The sequence below is a fragment of the Desmodus rotundus genome, chromosome 1 (genome assembly GCF_022682495.2).
Source record: "Desmodus rotundus isolate HL8 chromosome 1, HLdesRot8A.1, whole genome shotgun sequence".
Taxonomy (NCBI): domain Eukaryota; kingdom Metazoa; phylum Chordata; class Mammalia; order Chiroptera; family Phyllostomidae; genus Desmodus; species Desmodus rotundus.
The window spans coordinates 202,253,960-202,280,462 of NC_071387.1; the positions used below are offsets into that span (position 1 = coordinate 202,253,960).

The following is a 26,503-nucleotide window of genomic DNA, read 5'->3' on the forward strand; positions in this document are numbered from 1 at the left end:
ATGCACCCATTCTCTGGAAGCGACTAGAACATGTGCTTCACCCTCCCCCCCAAATGAGGCAGAAAACAAAGCTATGAGGAAAACGATCCATGAAGCTGGAGTTTTGGCCCAGGGCAGAAGCCTCGTGGGCACCCCCCAATCTTATTCCAGGTCACATTAAAACGGATACTGTTGTCCAAGCTGCCGCATTCTCTCGTGACTCCACATGGCACATATTTTCCTTCTGATTGCAATTCCCTCCCTACTGCTTTCTTCCACCCTCCTCAGTCCACCTGGGCACCTCCAGGCAGGAGGTGCAAGAGCTCATCACCACCTTTGGGGACCCTTCCAGGATTCCCTGCAGAGGCTCCCTCAGCCCCGACAGGGCTTCAACCACACCCCTAGCGCAGGGCTGCACAAACTAGGACCCAGGAGACAAATTCCACCCACCCATGCTTCTGTGAACACTTTACTACACCGGAGTCATGCCCACTGTTAAGCACTGCCCAGGGCTGCTTTCCCAGACAGTGCTAGGCCTGAGTAGCTTCCACAAAGCCTGCCTGAACCCCACATTGTTTGCTGGCCCTGCCCAAAGGCATCACTTCCCGATTTTGTCGTTCCTCCGGCAGCTTGTAACTCCTTGGGAAGAGGTCACTGTTAGCCCCTGCCTGCCCCCACCCACCACCATGTCCAAGCACTGTGCCTGGCACTGAGCAGACACGGAAAACTGGCTGGTGGGTAGATGAAATAGCAAGATACAAACAAATTTCTGTCCGCGCTCTATGCTCTGATTGTTAGGCTTCGCACTAACCCCAGTACTGTGAACAGGGGAGCCCAAGTCAGGGCTGTGGTTCCCAAACCCTGCACTGAGGAGCCCCAGGGCAAAGCAGCAAACAAACTGAGTATTTACATTATGATTTCAAATTTTCAAAGCAAAGAAAGTGGTGTGTGCTCCACACTGTCAGAACCTTGAGCTCAGGACAGCTCCGTTTCGGAGCTGGGGGCTGCCGGCCTTCCAATGAGGTTACATCTTTGTGAAGGGCAGGGAAGGGTATTTGTTGGTCGCTGTGACAAACACAAGTACCACCCAAAACTCAGCGTAGAAATGGAAATGAGGGTGGCAGCGTCCAGCTTCCAAAGTCTGGGGAGCTATGAAGTCCCCAAAGGGTTCACACGCGTGGCTGTTTCCCTTAAGTTGATATGCATTATGTTTTTAACTGCTACTAATGTGCCAGATCATAAATACTTACTAAGGTGTTTGGATCTGACTACTTCATAGAAGGAACTGTTGGCTATTTCTTTTGACCTGGGGCGGGGGTGGGGGGCACGCAAACATGAACGAAACACTGGGGGCGCTGGGCCCTGAGGGGCCTGGAGTCCAAGCAGGAGGATAGCTCAACCTCTTATGGTCCCCTTGACCAACTTCAGTGTGCGTGCTGCTCTCGGGAGGAGGCTGGAAAACCGACACTGAACTCTCGCCCTGTGACAAGAATACGCCTTGGGGATGCTGCAGTACTCTGTTTCCCCGAAAGAACCGCGGTTGTTTCTCGGTCTGCAATTCAAACAGAGCCTTCTTGTCGTTTTCACACTTTTCTGCATTTCCCGGGAGTTGTTCATGCCCTGCCACACAAACTTCTTGTTTCTCAGGACCCTTCGGTCAGTTTCGTCATCTTCCCTCCAGTGAGGACTTCCCTGGCAATTCGAGAGCCTGCCCACGACCAGCGTCGTGCATCGAAACAGAAGTGAGCGCAGCACTCCTGGGCTTACAGTCCTCCCAAGGCTCCTGCTGCTCCGCGCCACAGGCTCCCGGTCAGCCCGGCAGACGAAGCCCTTCCCGTGGCCACCAGCTGTCCCCTCCACCGCGAGTGCACACACACACGTACACACTGCAAAGGGGACAACCGCTGCAGCTCCCCTCCCGACTGCCCCACACTGCAGTCCCTCCTGTCCCTCAGTCCCTCAGGGTCTGCGGGAAGCTTTCCCACACTGAAGAGTGACATGTGTACTATCTGTCACCTCTGCCAGGCTCTAAGAGTTATCAGATGCAACAGTCCCCACAAATGTTCATAAAAGCCCGTCAGAAATGTGGACCTGTTTGTCCCCACCTGTCACAAGGGTGAAACACTATTGTTACTGTAAAGAAACCACCTAAAGAACATTGCTTCTCGTTCAAAATTAACCGAAGATTTTTTAAATGCCAAAAGCGTGACAAAAGCTAACCTTCAAAAAGAACCAGGAACAGCACCATTTCCGGTGTCTGCTTCCCCACACTCTCTCCAAGACCAAGGGACATCTTTTTTTTTAAATGTTAATCCTTTCCAATATAAGGCCTGCAGCTCGTCCTCGACTGTGCAGGCAAAATACCTTCCGTGTGTTTGTTGGTAGTCTGCGACGCTGTGTTTATAAACTGCTTATTCTGCCTTTTCTCCGCTTTTTCTAATTAGGAATTAATCTTTCCCTCACTGCTTGGTAAGAAAGAAACACCCTAGGCTCATATTAACTCTGTAACACACACTGCAAATGTATTTCCCACTGAGGTTTACATCTGACCTTCATTAAGTCAATTTCTCAATTTTGTCCTTTATGGTTTCTGACCAAAATTTCTCTCATTTCAAGATTATATAAATTGTCACCTATATTGTCTTCAAGTACACTTAAGGCTCTGATATTTTAACCTTTAATCTTTATGAAATTAATTTTGGTGAATAGCATGGGTCAGGGACTCATCCCTCCTCTCCCCCCCAAACAGTTACCACTCATCCTGACATCATTCTCGAAATTACCCAGGCCTTCCCCCACTGACCGGAGAAGCCATCAGGATACCACTCCTTGTCAGCTTCCTTGGTGGGACTCCCTAGCCCACGGCTTCGTCACCCCACATTCCCTCACTGACAGCGCTGCCTACTCACCACCGCGCATAACTGATGACTTCCGAATCGGCACTTCTTGCACCGGCCCCTCCCAGTTGCAGATTAACCACCTACTGGACAGTGTCCTGCCTTTTTACCCAAGGTCATCCCAATGAGGTCCTTCGGGAATGACAAAATGTTTGATACGACATATCCACTTACACATTTCAGAGATTCCTCAAAAACTCCACATGTGCAAAATTAAGCTCACTTTCCCTTCCACACTGGCTGCTGGCCCCTTCATGGCACCTGTCCCCAAAGAGGAGTAACGCGATTCCTCTCCCTCCTCAACCCTTCTACCTACTCACCTGCTTTACCACCAACACAGGCCTTGGCTCTTCCCCTGGCCTCCACCTCCGCGTCCAGTGCTCTGCTCAGGCCCTTGTCCGCATCTGCACAGGTAATCTCTCAACCACGCCTTCATTTGACTCATGGCCCCCATCCAGCAAGGCCTGGACGGCCTGTCTTCCACAGTGACTCACCTGACCTTAAATCGCATCTCTGGCTCTAGCCCTCCTCATCCGTTCCAGCTCCAGGCCAAACGCCTGGAGGCTCTCCCCTCAGGGGCTCAGACTGTCGGTGGGACACGCTCCCACCAAGTGCTCAGACTGTAGGGGACACACTCCAACTCAAACTTGGACTCCACAACCTGATCCCATTCTACCCTCCGACCCAGGGGCATCTCTGCTCTTGGCTCTCTCCCAGGCCGTCACCTCCAGGTCCCAGTGCTCTCTCCAGGTTCTTGCTGCACCTCCTTAACTTCCACTTGGACATTTATCACAGCACAGCAGGAACTCCAGAGGTCATGCTTTCCTGTCCCGCCACCACGCCTAACTTTCCCCATTGGTTACAGCCCCCCTAAGAGCAGAGACTCACCTTGCATCTGAGGGGGCTTTACATGTGCCGGACCGTCAAGTCAGCATGTAATTAGTGAACTGAACAGATCCCCCCGTGGAGTCTTTGGGGAGGACTTAAAATACTTTGACAACACCCAATTTTTCCTTTACATTCTGGAGAGAAAGCTGAATGGCATGCTTCTGAGTGCACTGGCTTGCTACTGAAAAACTTATGAATAAAAAGACATTATCAAGTCAAATTGCTAGAGACTTTTTTTTAACATGTGAAGCAAAACTAACCTTAAGCTCCTTCTACATTCTAAGAGGGGAAAATACTAATTATGTAAGAGTTTTATGTAGTTGACACACTAGTTTTAGCTAAGTCAACCGCGATAACATACAGTTCATAAATATTATTTTTCAGATATCATGCACTGTTTATGTTTATGATGAGCAGACACTGTTTTACACTCTTTAAACCCAATATTGAATTTAATCCCATTACAAAACAAAGTCAGTGTCATTATTCCCCCCTAATTGTAACAAGGAAAATGAGGCACAGAGAGGTTTTTGACACTTGCTTGAAGTCACTCAGCAAATCAGGGGCAGAGCTTGGATTTGAACCCAGGTTTGACTACAAATTGCATCCTGAGACCATGGCACTAAACCGGAAAACACGGACACTGGACCAGCTGGAAGTTCCAGGCTCCAGTCCCTATTGCACCAATGACTAAGTGGCAAGTATGTGGACTGGGACAAATGTCTCCAGGGACAAATCCTCTAAGAGCTCGACCATTACACAACTCTGACCCAGGGCCTAGTTCCCTGCTTCAAATGTCAGAAAAATGTTACAGCTGTATCATTTTTGGAGGTGACCTGCTATCTGTCATCTCAGCGGAGAAAGAGAGGGACAGTGCCATCAGGAAAGCTGATCACACGCTGACGCCCATTCTCGGGGGAACAGCACCTGCTTCGCCCCGCACTTCCACGTACCACGTCACGACACGGGGCTGGCAGGCAGTTCAAGGGACACACCAACAACCAGCCGGCACCTCACTGCTCTCCTTCCAGCTCTCAGTATGCCCTTCACTGCCTCGCTCTTAACGCAGCAGGTGCAAACGCACATGCATGGGGAGGCCCCCCCCCCCCCCGAGTCAACTGACCCACTGAGGAGGCTGGTCCCGGGAAACTCAGAGGACCGGAGGGCTGGTGGGCAGTTAGCTCTTGCTGCTGGGTCACCCCCTGAAGCAACAGAAGTCCACTGGAGGCACAGACCTTCAGGGTTTTCCAAAAGGGCCAGCAATGCAGGGTGGTGGTTGTTTAAAATGTAAAATCGCCTTATTTTTAAATGCTGGCAACTAATTCCAATTTTTTTTCAGAAACCTTATACAGGCCAAACAAAACATATATGCAGGCCAAACACAGTTCTCAGGGCGCCAGTTAACAACCTGTTTCAAAATGTATTGGCATTGAAAAATTCTGGTCTTGCTGTTGAAACAACCTTAAAATATAAACTGTTTGAAGACTTTTATTTCAGTGCATGGATTTTTTTTTTTTTACCAAAATGTGCCTGAATCCTTTCTTGACATTCTTTGGGGTCTCAATCTGAAGCTCTCTTCTCCAAAAGAATTTGAATAGCTTTATTTTCTCTTTTTCTTTAAGGTACTGTTTAATCCCAAACTTTAGAATACAAATGCTTCTTTAAAAAAAAAAAAAAAACAAACCCTGAAACATGACCTTACATTTTCTTGAACCTTCTACATTAAGAGTGGCAGACAGATCTTGAATAATTGGCATTTGGCAAAATGATTTAGGAAAGGGACATCTGTCAAGAAAGCAGATTCCACAGGGCAGTGATGTGAGAGCCTGCTGCTGACCCTGGAGACGTTACGGACTGCAGTGGGAAGGGGACCCTGCAGAAGCGTGCCTCAGCCCCACCTCCCCGCCTTACTCAACCAGCCACTGAATGGGGAAAGCAAGGGTCGAAAACAGCCAGGAGGTGTCTGGGTCTGAACAAGGTCTGATCTAATGCCTGAAAAATATTTATGAGCAAGATGGAGAAACACAGGTTGTGCCCTGACTGGTGTGACTCAGTTGGTTGGGCATCATCTGGCAAGCCGAAGGGCCGAAGGTTCGATTCCCAGTCACAGCACACGCCTGGGCGGCAGGCCGGGTCCCTGGATGGGGTCGTGTGAAAGGCAACCAATCAATCTCCCACATGGATGTTTCTCTCCCTCTCTTTCTCTCCCCCTTTCCCTCTTTCTAAAAAATAAATAAATGAAATCTTAAGAAAAAAAAGAGAGAAGGGTTTCTTTCACCACGTGATCACCCTGACTCAAAGGACACGAAATGATGGACGCTGTCCACCTGGAAGAGGTCACGGACAGAAGTGAGAGCGCTCCCGGCACCGTGACTAATGAACCGGGTGAAGACACAGGAATCACATTAATCGAATCTGTAGATTAAAAAATGGGCAAAATGGCAACTATCTTGGATGTAATAATGAGGATTCTGATGAATTAATCCAACAAATGAATCCAATAAGATTAATTTAGCATTGATAATTTCAGCATCCAAAAATCAGATGATGATGATGATAGCAGTAACATGCAGAAAATGAACACACACAGGGTGAAGGAGACAAAAGACTGGTCAGTGAAATGCGCCAATAATGTAACGTAACTGCCAAAATGAGAAAAAGAGGCCCTGGCTGGCGTGGCTCAGTGGAATGGGCACAAGCCTGCAATTCAAAGGGTTGCTGGTTTGATTCCCAATCAGGGCACATGCCTGGGTTGTGGGCCAGGCCCCCAGTGGGGAGCATACAAGAGGCAACCACACATTGATGTTTCTCTCCCTTCCCCTCTCTAAAATAAATAAATAAATACAATTCTTAAAAAAAAAAGAAAGAAAGAAAGAAAAGATAAGAAAAGAAAAAGAAAAAGAGGGCATGCCCTGGCTGGTGTGGCTCAGTTGGTTGGAGCATCGTCCTGTAGCCGGAAGGCTGTGGGTTCGATCCCTGGTCTGGGAGTGCGCCATCCCGGTCCAAGCATACGTGGGAGGTAACCAGTCCACGACTCCTGCACTGATGTTTCTCTCTCTCCCTTCCCCTCTCTCCAAAGCTGTGAAACAATGTCCTTGGGTGGGGACAAACAGAAAAAGAAAGAAAAGATGGTGTTGTCTCCTCGGCTCACCGTAAAGCACATCTAAAATCCCGTCCTGCAGTCGTAGTAAAAGTAGAGGATCTGTGTTTAGTCTGAAAAACTCCTATGCAGATAACGCAACATGAACGTATTAATATGAAACAGGAGCTATCATTGTCTTTATTTCTGTCCAAATCATTATAAATTCTCACTTCAATAAAGATCTTACTCTAAGTATTCTTACTCCATCCCTCCACAGGTGCAACCTACCTTCCCCCCAGCTTCACTGGGGTATAACTGACAAATAAAACTGTATGTGTTCAAAGTTACAGTATGGTGTTTTGATATACATGTACACTGTGAAATGATTACCACAATCAAGTTAATTAACACAGCCGTCACTTCACAGTTACCTTCTTTTCTGCTTGTGGTGGAAAAGCTTCAGATCTCCTCTCCTAGCAAGTTTCAAGTACGTCAGACAGTGTTATTCACTAGTCGCTACGCTGTCCCGTAGACCCCCGGAGCTCGTTCCTCCAACTGCAAGTTCGTACCCTCTGACCAGCAGCTCTAGCTCTGCTCTCCGACACTCCAGCCTTCACCTGCTCCCTTTTCCTTTTTCCTTGTTTTGTTTAGTCTTCAACCAAGGACACTTTTTCATTGCTTTAAGAGACAGAAAGGAGAGAGGAGGGGAGAGAGACAGAGACAGAAGCACTCACTGATCAGTTGCCTCCCATACGGTCCTGGACCCCGGATTGAACCCGCAACTTCGGCATGTGCCACGTCCAGGAACTGAACCCCCAGCCTTTCAGTTAAGGACGACGGTCCAACCAATTGAGCCACACCGGCCAGGGCGCTACCCTTCGCTCAAACCACCCGCACTGGGGGCACCTTGCACATTCAGCCACTTAATGGGAAGGCATCTCCGGTCTGTGTTTGAGAGCTTTAAGCACACCGGCACTTCTTCAGTAAGTTCAATCAGCAGCTTTAGGGGAGGGAGGAGCTTGAAGTCAGCACCACAGCCTGTGTGCAAGTGTCGCTGCCCCGCAGTTATTGAGAAAACACAGACAAGCCTCCGGGCCAGCCTGGCTGAGGCTGGCTGGGGGCTCTTCCCAGGACCTCCTCTACCGCTCCTCACTGCCTCTGGACCCCCAGGTCCTCTCCGGCACAGCCTAGAGTCACCTTTCCGGAATGTCGGTCTCTCGCTCCTGAAAGTTTCCATGGCTGTCCCTGGCCTAGCAGAAATGAGGCTCCCACTGTCTCTTGAAAGTCGGGCACAACTTCCCAGTCCCACTACTGCCCACTGGCCTTGTGCGGAGTCCCACCAGACACGCCAGGCTGTCATACCCCATCTCCCTGCATACACTGGCCTCTCTCCCCCGAATGCCCTTGTCACTCCACTCTCCCTCGTCCGTCTAACACACACCAACTCGTCCTTCAAAGCTCAGCTGACATCGCTCCTTCCCACCGTCTTTCCTTCCTGGGCCCCCAAACTGAGAGGAATTTCAGCTGCCATCACCATCACATATCACCGCTGTCTGTCCTTCAGTGGAATTAAGGAGCGAGTGAAACAGCTGCGGTGGTCTCTGTGGCAAGCCTAAGGACGGGATGGCTCAGCACCGCACCAGACCCCCACGGTGCCTGCATTAGAGCTTCTGCTCCCAGCAACAGAGCCATGGAATGCGTGAGTCTGGCGATTACAGCTTTGCCTATTGGTAAGTGAGCTGGAAAGTTCCAAAACAGAGGTGTCTGTAATTTTACTGAAGCTGGAGTTAGAGAAAGGGCAAGTTGGCTTGACTGTCTGTCCAGCCAACAGCCTGATGTCTGCATGTCAACACAGTTCGGTCACTCTCTTTGCCACGACATACTCAGTACCTCTCATAAAGGGGGATAAAAAAGAATATTTCTTCATGAAAACTGACCTTCCAACCAAAAAAAAAAAGCAAGCAAGCAAGCTAACTGCTGGTTCCAGTGGGGACAGGGGGAGTAGTGGGCCACAAAAAGCAACGGTGGGGACAGGAAAAACGGTGACAAATACAAAGAACAAAACGTTGACTTTGCTGGTGGCCCCAGCCCGTGACATGACGTAACTCACCACACACTATGCAGGAGCAAGAAAAGATGACTCGTGAGACCGTCTCCTTCTATTAGGCGGTACGGGAGGGAAATGAAACCCAAGGCCTGTGTCTGCCATGGACGTTCCAAGACATCTTTCGTGACTACTGAGGGTCTACTTCGTATCAAAATATTTACGAGTGTTGCCAACTCAAGAAAAACTGTCCCTGCATAAGGGACAGATTATGAAGTTAATGTCAGATACTGTCAGAAACAATACTTTAAACTGAATGCCTTACTGCTCTCATCCTCAGTAAGATTACACGCTGGGATTTCCCAACAGAATACCTGTGATTTCCATTCATCCTAAATTTATTAGTAGGAACCCACCTCAGGAGTTTTATAAAAGATAATCTCAAAAAGGCAAGTCCCTCACAGAAGATATATAGCAGCAATTTGAAGACTATTAGCCCAGGATAGTCACACACATGTATAATTTAAGTCACCACTAAATCATCGGTGAATGTCAAGGAGAAATAACCTAGTCTGCTCCTCTTGTAATTTGTGGAATAAGCAGGAGGAGTGTTTGTGTTCGCTGAAAAGTAAGTAACATGACAACAAGGTTTCTCTTAAAATGGCAGGGGAGGAAAGGAGGCCTCCCTGATGGTCAGTGGTAACAACATATTTATTTTGTGTGTGCCCCTGGCCCTGAACGGCACTGGTCACTTCCCCTGTCATTCAAGGGGTAGGGCATGTCCTTCCCAGGCACTGCTATGTGCCTGACGCCCACCCACTGCCTGGCAAAACAACCACACACAAAGGCCCTTACTAGTTGCTGACGAATGAATCGCGCTGCATTCTAACACCTCTCTAAAAGAAGATCCAACCCTGACCTTCAAGGACTTATCGTAGAGGATTATTGAAGTCAACAGTAGAAGAAAAAACAAAATGCCTTCAACTCAAAATAAAATTTCTTGGCAACAAAAGGTATTTGTTTTAAAGTAAATAAAAAGTCAACAAAGTATTTCCCAGTGACCAGAAGCAATGGAATATTTTGTCAGAATGTCCTGAAATGCTTTTCACGACAGTTTGATGTTAAGTTATAAAACAAAGTTATTCTGCTTAGAAATCCTGTATTAACAGGAATAGAGGGTGGGACAAAAGTAGGTTTGCAGTCATTTGTATGAAAATAATACTACGAATAAATAATTAGTACAAGAATAAACTGTTCTGTTCACAACCGTAAACCTACTCTTGCCCACCCTGTAGACTATGGGCCTCGATCATCACATCAGACCCGTATCCGCCTCCACGCGTGGGCACCGTGAGCTGGACGTCACTGCTCCCATTGTCCAGGTAAGGAAACAGACACAGAACATGCCCAAGGTCACACAACCTGTAAATGGGAAACAGGGTCTGATCTCATTCCCTTTAGGATATAACATGCTTTCTAGGTTGGAAATGAGGAAACTTAAAAGAATAATAGTCATCTGTATTTTCAACACACAAAGATAATCTCATCTGACATTTGGTATATAATCTTCCTGGCTCATTCTCATTCTCTCTCTCTCTCATACACACACACACACACACACACACCAGCTCTCTCTCTCACACTCCCCCTCCAAAACCGAAGACCTTAGATCCACTTACACATACTGTTTTGTAATCTGCTTTTTCGGTTTAGAAATTCTGAGTATCTGCCCACATCAGTTAATGCGCCCCTACCTCACGGTTAATACAGAAAGGGCTTTCCATGACCTGCATGTGCCAAGGTTTGTGCAGTCAGTCTCCCCGTCACGGAGCACTTCCGTTGTTCCTAGTTTATAATGGTCATAATATCATAAACAACGGAGCCAGAGAAATCGCTTTTGTAAATCAGGGGTGGTTTTCTGCACGTGCTTTCTGTGGAGGTCACCAGGTTCTGGGGATGGGTTTTCCCCAAACTCTCAGAGGACACACCCCTCCTGATTTTGAGACATGCACTCCACAAAGCAGACTTCCACCAAGTTAAGGATCAGGGTGCCGGGGGGCGTGTGGAGGTCAAGGGGAGTTACAGGAACACCGTGTCTGTGTGCCCTGTGTAGGCGAGGACCAGTCCCCTGGCCCGGTCTCTGTACACGTGCTTCATTTTTTCCCCTAAATTCCTAGTGGTGGAAATGCCTGACTAAGGGACGCAGCACATTCTTGAGGCTTTCGATGAGTAATACACAGTTGCCCTCCTGGAAAGTTGTAACAATTGAAACACCCACCAGCAGCATTTGGAAGTGACAATTTTCAAAACTGCCTGGTTGGCTAGATTTGTATTTAAACAATCAAATCCCTATATGGCCCTAACTTTAAAAAAACAGTGAAACTATTAGTAAAACAATAAACAATTTGATAACAAGTACTGGATTTTAAAGTATATATATTTTCAAATACAAAATACGAAACTGTAAAGGCATCATATCTCACAGGACAGAATTAAAGGAATGCCTGGTGTCCAGTGACACCAGGCTCTGAAAGATTCCCAACTTGTAAATAAAACATCGACTCTTAGTAGGCCCTTCTGTCTAGTATTAGGCATAACAGTTTGGGCTTTAGTAGCAACACGCTCTATTTTTTAACAAGAAACTCATGAAAATATATTCCTTCAAATTTTATAAACACTCCCTTATAGTTAGCGTGCAATCCGAAGTTCTTGAAGTCTGTCCGCCTCTTCATTTACTCATTTACTCGACAACTGCCTGAACGCAAACGCCTGTGGGTCTCAGCTTCCTTATCAGTAAACTTAGGACCTGGACCGGATGACCTGAGGTCTCCACTGGTTCTCAAATTCTATATGTCCTCTGGTTCTGACTGCATGTTTAAGTTCCTACTACTCATAACAGCTTTGCATTTCAAGCTCTATATTGTTCTTCCATGAAATCGGAACCAGGCTTTCAAAAAAAGTTAATTTTTACATCTACAGTAAAACGCTGATGATCCAGGTGTCATGGAGGACGAGACATGGGATAAGGTTCTAATCAAATGAAGATTTATGCTCCCGATTTTAACTGTTTCTTAGAAAAGATTTCTCAACTGCCCTTGCCTCCTTCGCTTTTGTCCTGCACGATAAATACTACAGTATGAAACGTAAAACAGGACCTCACGGGTATGGCAGTGGGTCTCCAGGCTGGCGGGTGAGAACGACAGGCACCCCAGCTTGAAGGTGGCATGCTGGCACCCTCGGGGGCTGCAGCACTGAAGTCCTGGTGGTGATTTTTTACTTCTCTGCAGCTCCCCCCACCTCGAACTCAACAGACACATGATTCTGTCTACGGAATGTTTACAACTCACTGCTCCATTAGCATTTCTAATATTAGAACTGGGAATCAGTACTTCTGCCGCCACTCGTTCCTTTCCACCAGGTTCTCCTGCCACCACCACTTCAACGGTGCTCCGGGCCCAGGGTCTCCTGGGAGGAGTCTGCTTTTTTCCGCAGCCTGAGGAAGGCAGAGCAAGGGGCCTCAGTACCCACTGCCCCCTCTGGGGAAAAGCCACACGAAGACTTTCAGGAACTAATATCGCCTCCTTGTGGTCTTTCAGGATACTGCTACTTAATAATGTAGGTAACACTCGCCTTCTCACCTACAGGCACAGAAAACAATTCCAAGGCTTCTTTTGTACATGCTCTACGAACAGGTAAGAGCCAAGAGTATATCACCTTGTGCAAAAGTACATGAAAAATCTGCCCACCAGAAATGTCCCCCTCAACTTGCAACATAAAACCATAAAAGACAACCTCGGCTCCCATGAGCGACAGCAGCGATGGCTGGTGAGAAGGTGTGTTGTGACTTCAGACAATGTAAGGCGAAGGTGCAAGTCCTCATCTCTACAGTTCGCGAAGGAAATGCAAAGGAGGCGGTGAGCGCGCCTTACCTCAAACGCCCAAGTCCCCACATTTACCACAGCCAGCTCCCTGTGCCACAGATGCTTCCCACGCCTGCTCTCTGCCTGAAGGGACTCCGCTTCAATGACAGTGACAAAGGTGTCTTGCCTGAAAAGGTGTCTTGACTCTTTTGTCAGAGAATTGTCAGAGAATCCACCCTTGACTCAGTGTTGGCACAGAGCTTGTGAGAGAGGGATGGAGGGTAAAATCGTCTCACAAGGAAACAATGTACAGGGTCCTGGTATCAACCAAGTAGAAGAGGAAATCAAAAAATCAAAACCCCTCATTCTGCAGGATCCCCAACAAGATCCTGATGTTGAACAGGAGCCCAAAAGTCACAGTCAAGTCGAGGAGAGCAGATTCTTATTAGACGTCTACAACAATTGCTTGGCACAAAACTCATTTCCCGAGCTTTCAATTAACATAAAGGAACATATATTTAGAATGACAGATGAGAAGTGGGAAGAGGAAATACCACAGTTCCTGATACTCCCTGAAATAGAGCATGCACACATTCCTTCCGTGAGGAGAACAGTACCTGCGCAGAGAACATATATGTGCTCATCAACCTGTCATCAGCCCAGAAGAATGAAACATTCAGTACAAACCGGGGCGGGGGGGGGGCCAGGGGGGCAGGATCTTTGAAGATTTTACACTTAAGCAAATGGCTAATCCACTGAAATCAAGGTGAAGTTCTGACTTAGAAAGCACTATAATGTCTTGGAAAATTAGGTACGGCTGTAAGGCTTCATACTTTAACTTCAGAGAATAAAAATCAAATGCAAGGGACTTACAGCAGCAACTTGAGAGGCTGTGGCAACAGCGTGATGGATCAAGGGCCGGAGCCCAGGTGGAAAGCTCAGATGAAGAACTTCTGAATCTACGCATTCTGGCCCAAATCGAGCAAAACTATTTTTTTAACTCTTTGATTATTTATTAATTCAGCAAATATTCCCAGCCCATTGTGACCAAGGCTGTTTCTGGTGCTGGGGAACCGAACCTTCTGGAGCTAACAGCAGGTGGAGAATCTCCACCATCCAAGGTCTCCTTTCTACTTCTGTAAACATTCTTTGACATATGCAAGTGTACAGGGCATGATCCCAGCGCCTGCTGCCTGCTCTGTCCTGCCTGCCACTCGTCCCCTTCATCATAAACTCCAGCCATGTGGGCAGCCTCTGTTCCGGGCACCTGAGGCTCAGCTCCACCCCAGGGCCTTTGCGCTTGCTGTTTCCTCAGCCTGAGCCGCTCTCCCTCCAGATCTCCAAAAACACAGGCTTCTTTTCTGTCCTTCAACTCTCTGCCCAAACCTCTCCATCTCAGAGAGTTTTCTAGGGGCACTCAGTCTAAACCAGCAGCACCGCCCCCTATTTTATTACTGGTCCAGTAGTTATCACTATTTGATATTATCTCCTTTATTGCTCCTCTGCTTTCTGTCTCGCCACTAAGATGTGAACTCATTGTACTGGGGCCAGTCGGTCGGTTGTGCCCTGCTACATTCTTAGTCCCTATAAAGTTGCCTGAAACAGTATAACAAATGCTCAATAAATACTCATTTAGGAAGAGCAAACATAAACAATATTAGCAGTTTTGTATCATGATGACAGGTACCAAATAATAAGGAAAAAGCAAACACCTTAAGTGCTAAAACATTTGTTTGATCAATTAAAACAAAAAGGTCATTATTGCTTGCACTAGTCTTAGAAACATTCTCAAAAAATAAACATGATGGAAATATGACGCACAACACCGGCTAATACTCAAATTTTATGATGCATTAGGCTCCATTTCTAGCATTAGCACTACTTCTACAATTTATTCTGTTCTGAAAGCACTCTGAGAATTCAATTTTTAACTTAAAATGAAAAAGCCAAATATTTTCTAAAAGTATATGCCCCTTTAAGACTTATTAGTAACCTCCTCCCAAACTGTACAATCTGTAACCCCATTAGAGCAACATTAAAATTTGAGATATTGGTGAAAATGTGCAGAAGGGAGGGGTTTTAGTGCCTGGTGGCAAACAAGTTTCATAAAACAAACTGCTGTCAGGTTCAATTTAATCAAAGGTATGTCTTTTCTCCATGTTCAAAAATATTTAAACTCTTAAGAATTTTTCTTACAGAATATTCTTAAAAATTTATGTCTCTCCTTTTATTCCTTGTGTTAAAACACAGAACTAAGGTGTTAATCAAGGAATATGACTTTAGCTCCTGGCCCTCACCACTCCATCATAAAGACACCAGTGACCTTTATGGATCCCTTGGAAACTCCCTAAAAACAAAAGGTGTTCATTGGAGTGAAGAGGCATTTATTTCCTGGAATGTGCCGCAAAGAAGTAAATTACTTCTGTGGGCATTTGGCAATAATTGAAATCCACTTAAAAACCTCAAAAACTAATGTTTTACAATTTTATAGCAAAATATTACAAACAACCTACACCTATCTCAATAAAGAAGAGGTTAAATCAATTATGGTTTCTCCTTAATGGAGTGCTCAGCAGCTGTTAGGGAATGAGACAGCTCTCTTAGGTACTGATAGAGAGACTGCCAAGATTTGGTACTCCAAGGGGAGGGCTGGAGCTGGTGAAGAACAGAGTATACAATGTGTCCTTATTTGTGGAAAGACAAATAAAAGAACCCATATTAAATGTTTATACTAACATATGCTACATCTGGAAAGACACAAGCAAGGAGCTAGTAATCCTGGTTACTGAGGAGATCAGGGTGCAGTGGGGCATCGGGGAGAGGTATATTTCCATTCCACACCTCTCTGTAGCTACTGAATCTTCCACAGTGTGCCTGTCCCACAAATTAGTAGGATAATTTAAAATATTGGAATATTTCCTATTATTGCCAACGTATTATTCAGGGATGGCCATCAAAAAGCAAAAGCATTCGAAAACCACAGAAGTTTGTTCTCTTCAACTGCACCATTCCTGATCCTTAATTCCCAGAAGAGAGGCGTGCTTGCTGTGATCTAACCCTATTACAAAGCAAATAAGCCTCCATTCACTTCTTGGGACAGAAACAGCTGCGCAGTTCACCTAAAAAACGTACCTCATATTTCAATTGAGTGTGTACCTACCTAGTGAAGCCTACAAAGCAACACAGGTTCCAAATATAGAAAGTCCAAGTAAGAAACAAGTGAGGGGACGGTCTCCTGTTTTTACAATAAAAACACCCTATACTTTAGGTCTCCTTTCCTCTGCCAGGCTTAGACAGACAAGAAACCCTCTGATATCAGTGAAATATGATTTCAGATCTGCAGCAAAATAATCAGTTAAGGGGAGGGGCAAGAATCATTTGCACTAAACAAGCGCTTTTAAAGCGTTGTCATTTGTGGGGGAGGGGAGATTGCTTTAAATGTAGGTTAGGGATCATTTCCCTATCCCTGACTGACTGATACTATCAAGTCACATTAATTTCACTTCAAGCAATTGTTTAAAAGTAAATCCGAAAATGAAAATGAACAAATAGGAAGGAAAGCTTTAAGCAAACTTTTCTGTTGAATGTAATCTTAAGAAAACACATGAAAAGAAATGCAAAAAAATAATTTCCACACAAATGCCACTCATGTTGTATCAATAGTTGACTGGATTAAACACACACATATAAAAAGAAACACAAAGACACCCCACTGTAAATAACAGACTTCATATATTTTTGCTAGCAAAAGATGAGGAACAGAAAGAATCGCGTTATTCAAGCCTAGATGTAAATCCACAACCCTGACATGCAGTTTTCTGTCGGCGAGAACTCATGATTCCAGCCTGTCCTGTTAGACAACACATCAGAAGTGGCATTTGTCATGAAGCCTAACTGTAATTGCTAACACTTTAACTTTGGATTTAATCAATATAGCGCCTTGGGATATGAGCATATAAAAATACAGACAAAATAAAAATTAAATCTCCTTCCCATCCCCCGCGGTAGCCTCTGGTTTCAGAACTTAATGCCCTCACGCAGGGGCAGAAGTTCGCAGCCGCGGAGCCGGCGCCCTCCGGAACCTGAGAGTGGCCCAAGGGCGCGCACAGAGCGGCGCGACTCCGAGCGCTTCCCCCTCCCCCCACCCAGGTCACTCATTTCGGATGCTCTCGGAGACCTGAGACCAGAGCCGGCTGGAGCGCTGCCCCCAACCCTGCCCCGGCCGCCAGGCGCTCGCGGCGACGCGCCCACGGGACCCGGCTCTAGGCTCCACGGCTCCCACTGCCCGCGCCGCGCCCACCCGCCCCGGGCACTCACGGGCCGCTCTCGCGCCGCTATCTCGCCATCCCCCGCCGGCCGCTCCGATGCCTCGGCCGCCGCCCGGGGACTGCCCGGACTCCGCAGTCGCCCGGGGCTGGAGGCGAGGAGGGCCGGGCACTACCCGCCGCCGTCTCCTCGCCCCCCTGACCCAGCGCTGACTGCTGGAGGCGGCCACGGGCCAGGGGCTGCCCGCTGCCCTTTGCAAGCCCCGCGAGCCGCTGCCGCCGCCAGAGCCGCGCGGAGGCAACGGTCACGGCCACGGCCACGGCCGCGGAGAAGACGCTCCAGCCCGGACTGCGGCGCGCGGGGGCGGTGCCTGCACGCCACTCGGCTGGGGGCGCTGCGGCCCCGGCCCCGCCCCCCGCCCCGCCCCGCCGCCTGCGCCCCGCGCGCCCCCGCCGGAAGCTGCCCGCGCGTTCCCGCTGCCGACCCCGCTCCCGACCGCTAGGCCCAGCAGCGCCCGTCCGGCGCTCGCCCTCTAGGCCTCCTCTGAGAGTCGGAGGAGAGCGGTCGCGCGCCCGAGGCCCAAGCGCCAAGAATGGTGCTTCCGCGGCGAGGCCAATCCCGAGGCCAATCTCGGAAGGTCATGCGAGAGCCAGAGAGAGCGGAGCGGCGAGCCGGTGCAAATCCTCACGCAAGGCCGGCCTAGCGCGAGGAGGCCCCGCGGGAAGAACGCCTGCCCACACGCTGTTAATGCGCTTTGCAAACAGTGCATAGCACAGAGGAAAACGTGGGGCCTTGTTTTAGCTTCCTCTGTAAATACACACGAAAAGCAGCTTCTGCGCCTCGGAGTGGGCGGGGAGAGGGTCTATTGCATATACCCAAAATGATCCTAGGGCCGGGGCTCTGCCCCTCAGGCCACCTTCCTCCCCGGTGCAAGGCTCCCTCAGCGCGACAGGGCCCGCGGGGCGTTCTAAGAATATCCTGGAGCCATCTAGTCTTGCCTCCAAGGCGTGGTGGGCTTATTTGTACAGAGAAGAAACCGTTCCCTTAATGGGGTGAGATTTTTCCTCCCTGCATTGTTCCCATTTCCGCAGTTTCACTTGGCCTGGATTTTCTTCCAGAGTAATGCACCAAATGAAATTAGCTGGAGAGCGTTTGATGGCGCAGAATCATGGTTTGAAGATGTTTACTCTGTATGCCGGACGCGTTTGATGATGTTCTCTTCAGCACAATTAATTTTGCAAAGTTCAGAAATGTGCCGGATGAAGTCCCTGGCACGCAGAGTCACGGGGCTCTGCAACCACACCTTCAATAAGAGGCCAGCTTGTTTGGTTCATTTGCAATTTATTTGATGCACCAGCACCAAGGCCAATGTGTTTTTTCAGAGACCTTTGGATGAAATTCCAAAGCAATTTCTAAATTGGCAAAATGAAGCTTCTTTTCTGAAATAACTTTTCCCTGTTGATAACGTAACTAAAATGGGCAACAAAAACACCTGCCAGTACGTTGATTGCAAAGTCCGATCCCTGGACGAACACGTTTCACGGTAACACAGGGTCCCGGCCAGTGCCCTGATGACCAGCTCTATCCAGTTGCACATTTTGAACACCAAAACTAAATGCTTCTGTTACCTGTATCTATGAGTTTTTATTTGTTCACCTTGTTTGTTTGTTGCCAGAGGGAAAGGAGGGTGGCGAGGAGGCAGTAGAGGGTAAAAGGGGTCAAATATATGGTGACAGGAAATTTGACTTTGGATGGTGAAAACACCATGCAATATACGGAGGATGTATTACAGAATTCTACACTGAAACCTATATAATTTTATTTACTAATGCCACCCCAATACATTTCGTAAAATAAAAAAATGCTTCTGCGGAATAGAATGAAGAAATAAAATAGAGTCATCACAGTCGAACTGCTAAATTAACTAAAACCAAGTAGGCTGAGGCAGAGGAAGTCACACCTGTAAGGAAAGCTCTAGAAATGAAAGGCTTTGTTCTTTGAAAGGATTGATCACTCACGAAAATAGCAAACGAGATGATGGGGTTTTGTTATTAAATTACATCTTGGCTCTTAACAGGTTTCTCGGGGTGGGTGGTAGAACATGGAGTAGAGTGCTTGTCAATCAGTGGGACATGGGATGGCTTTGTTCCTGGAAGAAATTTTGGAACCAAATAAAAATCTACAAATTCAGCATAGTCATTAACCAGTGAACGGTTGGAATGAGTGGAACTATTCTTCATTTTAAGCCTGTCTGATAAATGTAGATTGAAATTGGGTTATTTTAGAGCACAGCTTTGGACAAGATTCAAAATGTTAATTAGATCCCGGTAACAAGAAGACATATGAGAGCAATCAGCTAATTTTTCTCTAGATGTTATGTTCTTTACCCAAAGTGGTTTGGAATGCTATTTGAGAGGCATAAAAAATGCGATAAACACCATGAACGATAGTGTCTGCCCAGGATTCTGTTTAGAATACTCTTCTTGGGATAAAGAGTTTTCGGGGTGTTATGTAAACTATTTTGGTAAAGTATTAGGTCCCTAGCATGGTCCCAACAGAATTGTATTTTGTTTGTCTTTTGTTTATTTATATCGTGCTTCCTTCCAAAGAGACTTAGGTGGTTTGTCATGAAATACAAATATTAAAAAAAAGAAGAAAAAATTCTCGCTGAGACTAACAAGAGCATTTGAGCACTACACTTAGTTCCAACCTTCCTCACAGCCAAGTGAAAGAGGGAAAATGAAGATTTTCGTAAGTCTCATTACCAAGTGCAAGGAATCACAAAGTTGGTTTAGGAGCAAGTCTTTCCTGGCCTACGCTCTGAGAGGACTTCGTCAGGGGAGTCTGTGCAGGAGGGGTATTCAGAGCTCCAGGCAGAGAGAGACACTTCACAAAGATGGCTTTGGTCATCTTTTGGTGGCAGGCAGAATGCATTTTTTTTTCCTGGTGAACAGCTTAGAAGTTGCTATTGTTGAAAATAAGTAGCCAGGATCCTAGGAAGTTTTCCTTCCTTCCTTCCCTCCTTCCCTCCTTCCTTCCCTCCTTCCCTCCTTCCCTCCTTCCTTCCTTCCTTCCTTCCTTCCTTCCTTCCTCCCTCCCTCCCTCCCTCCCTCCTTCCTTTCTGGCCTTTGAAGGCAAGCCAAGGACACAATGTCAAATTTTAGTTTTCCCAGCTTCCTTCTCCATAAGGAGAGGGGGTCACTAAAAGTACCGTATTTTTCAGACTATAAGACGCACCAGACCATAAGATGTACCTAGGTTTTAGAGGAGGGAAATAGAAAAAACCCTGCTCTGTCACTGAGCCACCCCCCCCCGCCCCGCTCCCCCCCAAGCCAGGTAAGCTATATTCGGACTACAGGATGCACCCCCATTTTCCTCCCAAATTTTTTAGGGGAAAGGTTCATCTTATAGTCTGAAAAATACGGTAGCTATTTCATAGGATGGTGAAGAGAAAAAAGAGTTAATTTCTCTAAAACCACTTACTGCTGTAAGTGTTAAATTTGCTAGAGTTTTTCTCAGCCAAGGTATGTATGTAGAGTTTTTCCTTCCTCTTATAATTTGTCTTTTATTGTAAATCACCTAGCATCGCTTTTAGAAGACTGCGTGGTGGGTGAGCCTGATACAAAGTAAGCACTAAATGTTAGCTGTGGCCATTATTATTACAATTTTCCATTACCACTCCTAAATGGACCAGAGCAGATAGATGAGCCGCTTTGGGGCTAGGTGAGGTTGTAAGGTGATCATACACTCCCGTTATCCCTAGTGGGTAAAGCTTAGAGGACTGAGGAGTAAACAGGTATCACTAAGACACCCATAAAATCGTCTGGTTCTCTTTTATTCCTTTTCTCGTTGGCCTATCGTTTCCTGTCCTACGTGTGGCACTGATTGTTTGACTAGGAGCAGCGAGTAATGGCTCTTCCCCAACAGACTACCAGTTACCTCCCTGGGCCTTTAAGACCTCTCACCTGAAAGATCTTGCCAAGTTTTTTACACTTTTGAGAGGTAAAACGCCTCACAGTGTTAAAGCTAACTCCCAGAGCCAGCAGCCGAGGGGTGAGGAGGGGAGACCCAGGAATGTGGAGAGAGCTCCCAAAAGGACCAGAGACCATAGCAAACCCTCTCTTTCTGGAACAAACCAGCCTGCCCCTCGGCTCTGCCCCTCTCTCCATACCTCCCATCGGACTCCCGTGACCAGCTGTCTGATTAGAATCTTCCTTTCAAACCCTGCTCTTCCTCTCACTTAGCGATCCTCCCATTTTTCTCCCCGCCACGCCCATCTCCTCTTTTCTGCATGTCTCCACTCAAGCCTCCCTTTTTCCTAGGGTCCTCCACCCCTTCATCTTTTCTCTCTTCTTTGGACTCTCCAAGCCCTCTCTTCTGTCCTTGCTTTGCCCTTTCTTCCCTGTACACTTTATCTGTTGTCGAGTCATTTAGGGGCAAGGCAAGACATTAGAATTGAGGCTACCTTACTCCTTGGAGTCCATCATAGACCCAGAATCCTGGGCTAATATTCTCAGTCGAGCTAATGGATCCCACAGAAGAGCAATTTACTTCATTCTCAGTGACAATATAAAGCCCATTATTTAATTTATTCCTCCAGCTACGGCACTCAGCGTGTGGCCAGAGGCATCTTGAGCAGATGGAAGAAGAAACCAGAAGATCAAGGAATTGAGCTGAGGTCAAGCCAGAGGTAGTGGAAGGGTTCAAAACTGGACCCAAATCCCTTAAATCCTTGAATATGTTATTCTAACTAATGCACTTAACCCACAGTCTTCAATGGTCTCAACAACACCCAACAATCTAAAACCAGAAGAGAGTGAGTTCCTGTTTCCAGTCTCTGACCGTGAAGAATTTTCAATGGTTACACACTTGCCAACAGGCTCTACTCAAGGTCTCGACCACTGGGTAGCTGAAGATAACGTCAGGGAAATCATTTCAAAACCAGTCATGTCCCTAGGGTCTCCTTCAGGTACCTAATCTGGCCCACTGCCTGAGTCTCCTGTGGGAGAGCAAGTGGCTGTCACTATGGCGGCTCTGGTCAGCACGGACATTTCTCTTCCCTGCGGGAACTGAAGGTAACTGGGGACATTGCTGTCACAGAGAAAGTCTGCAGCTCTGAGAGCCCTTCTGAGACAAGCCCAAGAAATCTTAGGTTTGGAGCTATTTTGTCTAGTTACAGAGTCGTGTGCTCAAACTGCTTACAGAAAGCTTCACACCACCTAACTTAAAGCATCACCCCATCCAGACTGCAGTGCTCCTCGACTCTCACTGTACCCAGCCTGGACTACACCAATGAACCTGAACTCGCCAGATATTTTTTTCTTAACTCTAGGAAAGACAGTTGTACGTGTGACCCTCTGGTTGGGAGATCAATACTCACTGGTCATTAACATACGGAGGTTCAGTGCTGGGCACATTTTTTGTGTTAGAGGTATTAGTCCACCTTTAGAGATGAACAGACCAAAGCTCAAAGAAGTAAAATAGCAAAGATCAATCATAGCAGTCTAATTCCAAAGTCCTGATAATGATTTGGAAGGCAGTGGCTAGAGGTAGGGTTCGGAATACTCAGCTGGTGGTGACAGCACTGAAGGGTTACTGAGGACTCACAGCAGGCCCGGCCCCCTGCACCAGCGCCTTCTGCTCTCTCAGCAACTGTGAGACGCAGGGAGGGTTGTCATCCCCCTTTACAAAGGAGGCCACACGGATATCGACACCAAAGTGATTCAAACCACCGCCCTCTGGCCCCAAACCCACAGTCCTGATGCTGGGCTCTGCTCTGCGTCCCACGGTTAGTGACAACCATGAAACCTTTTGCCGCTTCTCGTTTCAGGAGCTTCGCTAGGGTCTTGCCTACAACTTGCTGCCCCTGTATGGGGTGCTGTGACAAAGATGGGTTTTGACCAAGAGCCATGCAAGGCCCTTCCCAACGCGAAGGCTTGCTCTTCGATCTCTCCTTGGTCCGATCTGCTCCTCAGCTTTGCCTCTGTTGGCTTGAATGGAACTCTTTCTCCTGCACAACCCTGTTCCAGATTTTCTCACTCACTGAGGGAGATGACGTGCTGTTTCTTGTGGGTGTCCTTTGGGTTCTGCCATAGGGTATAGCACAGTGTCCCTGTAGGGCCTGGCTCCCGCCCACTGTCCCCAAGCTTCTCTCCTCTGCATTGAGAGCCCATAATCATGTTTTAACACTATCACTTACTTCTGTGGGGTGAGTGTTTTCTTCGGCATGGAAGTGTCTTCATATTTAAAGCCCCCAACAGCCAGGAGCACCCCCAGATACTTACATCGCATTCAGAGGGTGCTCTTTTTGTGTGTGCCTTACAAGGTCTTTAGTGGCCACTCATAATTACACCCGGTGTTTGAGCCCTGGATGTTCCGATACATTTGTCTGTCTTCAGAAAATAAAAATTTCCCATTGGAGAACAAAGAATAACTTTGCATGCTGTATAGTTTTTAGTATAACAGATATCCATGGAGACTGATAAGGGTTCCATTCCTGCAAGTGGCCGAAATGCCACCCTAACATTCTGCAGTGCAAGGCCGAAGGGAGAGGGAGAGGTCAGGAATAAGCACAGAACCTTTCAGATGGCTACGCAATTTGTGGTCAGGGCTGTGGAGCAAAAGGTCAGTTCCCAGGGCAGCTTTATGAGGAAGCAGAAGGAGAAAAAAATGTACCTGTGTCATCATTAACAGATTTTTAAATTCATATTGAGCAAATAATCAGTGAGTACTTACTATACACCAGTGAACAAAACAGACTCTATCTTCATGGAGTTCACATTTTAAGATCCTTTTAAAACATGGTCAAGAATATACTTTATTAGCCTGAGCTGCCAAAAACAAAAAACAAAAACAAAAACCTGCTTTAAAATTAGTTAGTTTTTTATTGTTCTTTGCTCTGTTTTTCTTTTTTTCTTTTCCTTCTCCCTCTGTCCCCATTCCTGTCGCTGCACTAGATAAAGTTGTAGACCTAAATGTTTAAAATCTTAACATTTGTTTTGTCAAAGACCCGAAGTTAATCACAGCTCATGAAAGTGTTAGAAATTAACATATAATATGCAACCTAAATGATACAGGAAATATATTGTTTCTTTGATTTTAAGACTTACCTAGTGGTTAAAACTCAAAATGAAAATATACAGGCATTATCAGTTGGTTCAAAATCAACACTTTCTTCATTTTAGATATTTTTAAATTGCTATTCAAGGGAGAGGGGAACACAAAAGAATCATTTTTTCCTGGGCACCCACACAGCAACAGATCTACATATTAATAATACTTTCCTTCTTAGTTCCCTTATCTTGTGTGTCTGTACTCTGGTCCACTAGTTTCCCAAGACAATGGGAAGTCGAACAGTTTGATGAAAAAAAGGGGCCCCTAATCAGAGAAGTTGGGTGATAATGAGATAAATAAACTCAAACAGCTTTTAGGTGGTAGGCCATTTCAGAGCTGTTAGCTTTGTGGGTTTCCACGTACAACATGATGGGATGGGATGGGATGGGATAATACAACCTCTGCAGGGTAGAGGACACTGCCCAGTGCTCATTCTTTCAGTAACAATATCCTGATTGCCCCCTGGGGATCCACCCCACCCCTTTCTTAGTCCTGGAGTTCTGGCGGGTTTGTTCCCATTCCCTCACTTTAGAAGTGGTTATAGGATTAGGGATGTGGTGGTTAGTGTTTAACAACCAATTCCCCTAAGAAAAATAGCCTCAATTTACAACCTTTGCCTATTTCCATGGTGTAAATACTGCCACCACAGCCAATGTCAAATTTCCAAGGTGGAGTCACGGCACACGGAGTTGGGAAAAGACACACAGTCAGCTCCCGGGAGCTCAGCTCAGCTCAGCTCAGCATGTCACACATGTCCGGGACACGGCACATCAGATGGCTTATCCCTCAGGGTGCCTAACTCAGGACAGACCGGCCAGCTTGTTGGGCTCAATTCCTTGCATATTTTCGGAACTGTTGTGGACGCGTCATGTCTTAAGCCGGATTTGGTAAGAGGAAGGGACTGGAAATAGTCCTGGTTATCTCCTCGCTGTGGGACCCATTTCGAAAGAGCCTGGCTAAGAGAGCAATTGCCTCAGAGAAGAGCAAAGCTGAGAGGTTCAGAGAGACCGTGTTCCGGTATCCCTGACAGAGTCCCCAGCCCCAGTCCAGCCTGACCTCGGGGCTTTGCACTGGTGTCAGCCTCGCCCCTTTCCCTCCCCTCTCCCTCCGCAGGCCTTCATCATCTATCTATCCACCTTCCTCTGCCCGTCTCGCTCACTGTCATCTCCACATCTGTCATTCTCTCTTCCTTTGCTGATTTATTTCCTTCTTTTTCCTTTATTAAACCTGTTTGAATTAGGTATTTTGCTGTGCATAATACTTTTTTGCCCAAATTTTTGAGCGAAAAATAAGGATGTGCATTATACATGGGTAGTACTAATTCTGTATCTATATAAATGTTTTTAATGCTTTTATTTATGCTTAGGCATTAAAAGTATTACTCTAGAAACCAATAATGATATCTGTATACAAAATAATACCCTGGGATATGACAATCAGTTTTGTTTCTAAATACAAACAAAAAATTGAATTAAAAATTAAAACGAAAGACTTTTTTCCCTGAAAGTTTGGGCCCAAAATGTGGGTGTGCATTATACACAGGAGCATATTATTCATGACAAAATAAGGCAAATAGGGCCACACTATTCTTTTATTCCCAAAGAGCCTCTCATGAGTCTTACATCCCCCCGAGCAATTTGGGGACTGTGGTTCCAGCTCATTCTCCCCCACACTTCACAGAGAACTCAGTTTCTACCTGGAAACCTGAGTTGGCTGTTCAGAATCATCATTTTCAAAATGAAATTCCTATTTTCTGCTGAAAATACACTCCTCCTATGCCCCCAATTTTCATTAATGTATGCACAAATTATGTCTCTGAACTTGTCCTCACAGAGCTCTCATTTTAGAGAGAAGCAGACAATAAACGCATCAACAAAAAGCAAATAATATAATGTCAATGTCAACTTGAAATGAGTGCTTTGAGAAAAGCTAAAGGGTGTAAGGGGTAGAGAATAAGAGGGGGTGCTGTTCTAAATGGGGTAGTTGGAGAGGCCTCCCTGAGAAGTTTTTGAGAGGACAGGCCTACACAAAATGAGAGATGAAGACTTGGGGACGCCTGGAGACCCACAGGTACATGGCTGACATGTTCCAGAACTTCGAGGAAGCCAGAGGGGCGGGAGCATGGGGAGCAAGGACAGGTATCTGGGGCCAGATTAGAGGGAGCACTGTAGGATCATGAGGATGTTTGATCTCCTTCTGTATGTGATCCCTCTAGCCTATGTGTGACCAGGAGCTTATAGAGGCCAAGAACCAGGGAGGCCATCAAGGGGCCTATATTACAGTTGTGCAGGTAGAAGTCACACTAGCTCAGACCATCATCTTTCTACCTTGGTTGGGCATCTTCTTTGACCTACACTTCTCCTTCATGTGCCCT

General features: G+C 46.7%; 1 protein-coding gene across 3 annotated transcripts in view; it reads right to left on the bottom strand.

Moving 5' to 3' along the window:
• Positions 1–17,910, bottom strand: part of LIFR (LIF receptor subunit alpha) — a 68,718-nt gene extending 50,808 nt beyond the window's left edge. For 2 of the 3 annotated variants that reach the window (XM_053914427.2, XM_053914434.2), the window contains exon 1: positions 17,068–17,379. The gene's annotated coding sequence lies outside the window, so the exon portion shown is untranslated. Of the gene's footprint in view, positions 1–17,067; positions 17,380–17,891 lie in introns of those variants that run through there. The other variant, XM_053914436.2, reaches the window with a different exon arrangement.
• Positions 17,911–26,503: the final 8,593 nt, after the last annotated feature.